We start from the raw sequence: 2,568 nt of genomic DNA, 5'->3' as shown, positions 1-2,568 counted from the left end.
GTACGGGGATAAGAACCTATGGCTGGACTGGATGACAGCGACCGCTACCTCAATGAATATGAGTAATTGCGTCGAGTGTTCCTCAGCCCGGCCAACCTTATTTACTACCCCAGCCCCATTGTTCCCTAATATAGACCCAACAGGATTTCACTGCATGATGGCCCTCACTATGCAGGCGGACCCTCCAAATTGTACCACCTTAAGTGCTATTTCCCACCTGTAAAGAATTACATGTTACCTCCAGTGTTTACCCCAAGGGCCAACAATTACACTTGTTTCGCTCGAAGTTCAAATACAATCTTGGGAGACATGTCCGCTGACTGGTGTCAGGACACGATTGATGTAACCGGCTGGCAGAATGCTAGCACAATGGTTTGGGCCAGAGCTGATCTTTTTTGGAGATAGAACACTGTATGTTAATCTACCTCCAGATTGGTCTGGAACATGTGCAATGGTCAGGCTAGGGTTACCCTTATTCCTCTTAGGAGAACGGCAGCAGGGAATAAATCCGCATGCACGAAAACGCAGGGATTTGTTTGATGTCACTTCTGGCTCAACCACTTACATAGATGCAATAGTTGTTCCCTGCGGTGTACCTGATGAATATAAATTGGCAGACCAGGTAGCAGCAGGATTTGAGAATCTCCCAATAATCGGTGTTCTATTCCCAGTCACGCCGAATAAAAACGTCGACCGAATTAACTATGTCCATTACAATGTACTCAGGCTAGCCAATAGAACTAGAGACGCGGTGGCAGGACTCTCTGAACAACTGGCAGAAACCGCATTGATGACAGTACAAAATAGAATGGCCTTAGATATGTTGTTAGCAGAAAAGGGGGGAGTGTGCTCTATGTTCGGAGATCAATGTTGTCCGTTCATCCCCAACAATACAGCACCTGATGGCTCGGTAACCAGAGCCCTGGAAGGACTAAGAACCTTGTCTGAAGAAATGCATGAACATTCAGGTATTGACAACCCTCCAGGAGGCATTTTTGACTCATGGTTTGGGAAATGGAAAGGATTGATTGTGTCTGTGTTTATGTCCCTCGTTGGTATGATGACTGCGTTAGTGTTGTGTGGATGTTGTTGTATCCCCTGTATTAGATCTCTGTTGAACAGGGTAATCATCACAGCAATTGAAGGGAAGGCTCCCCCGCCCTACCAGATGTCACAGATGGAATCGGAAACCATGGCTCTGGCAGGAAGTAAAGACTATGCATCGGAGAGTGAATGTGATGTATAAAACTGGTTTGTTGGTCTCATTTTCATGAGAGCAAAAGGGGGACTTGTAAATATATGGCTTAGTGTGAGGCATTCAGAAGCCTTTAATGATATATTTGTTTCGCGCACAAGAGGAGGTCACGTGGAGACTGTTTCGCGGGCAGGAGGTCACATGTGGTCAGACATCCGGGAACGCGAGAAGGCTGAGAATGGAGTCAGATCAACAGCCAATCAGAAGACAATCCCACCTCAGTGATTGCATGACGTTCTGTACTGTATAAAAGACTGGGTCAGGGACAGGAATAGGTCGGACTCCGTGAACTGACCACACTTTGCTGTTTGTCAGGGACGGGAAGACCTAGACCCAGAGCTCTGTATACTTTATCCACTTACGGCTAAAATAAACTAAGAGTTTGAGACCGAATATCTTCTCCTATTGCTTCACTGAAAGAACACGAAGGACTCGGCTCACACAGAGAGGAAAGTAAGCTGGTAGATTGAGCCCAAGTCCAACACAACCCAAAGAAACCCAAACATATAAATAGAAAGTGTGAATCGTCAGCAATGCTTCGTCCGGAGGCTCACTGAAGATATTACCTAGTATGGTGATGAAATGTCTGAACATGAACCTTCCAGCTCAGTGAGCAAACCTACAGGGTCCTGAGGCAAACAACTTTTTCACACAGAGGATGGTATGTGTTTGGAATTAGCTGCCAGTGGAAGTAGCAGGGAGGAACAATTACAATATTTAAAAAGCATTTGGACAGGTATATGAATAAAAAGGTTGACAGAGATATGGTCCAAATGCAGGCAAATGGGACGAGTTCAGTTGAGGAAAACTGGTCAGCATGGATGAGTTGGGCCAAAGGGCCTGTTTCTGCGCTGTATGACTGACTCTGCTACAATTACTAGACAAGGTGCCGCTGAAGTAGGGTGACTCTACAGCAGATTGTATTGTCACATTTCTTACCTTTGTGTCTTTGTATGTTATGATCTGCTGTACTACATGCAAAACAAAACTTCTTAGATTAGGTTCCCTACAGTGTGGAAACAGGCCCTTTGGCTCAACAAGTCCACACCGACCCTCCAAAGAGTAACTCACCCAGACCCGTTTCCCTCTGACTAATGCATCTGGTGCTATGGGCAATTTAGCATGGCCATGTACTACTTGTACATGTGACCATGATAAATCAAATCAAATACTAGCCAGTGATGCCCAAATGCCACGGGTAAGTAAGTTCTATAACCCAGTTATTTAGAAACTAACCAAGTATGTCATAAGTCAAAAATGCAAATTCTGAAAATCATAACATTTATCAGATAGCTTTCGTCACACTGGGATTT

Source organism: Chiloscyllium plagiosum, chromosome 19 (assembly GCF_004010195.1).
Source record: "Chiloscyllium plagiosum isolate BGI_BamShark_2017 chromosome 19, ASM401019v2, whole genome shotgun sequence".
NCBI classification, from domain to species: Eukaryota; Metazoa; Chordata; class Chondrichthyes; order Orectolobiformes; family Hemiscylliidae; genus Chiloscyllium; species Chiloscyllium plagiosum.
This window is presented reverse-complemented; position numbering follows the sequence as displayed.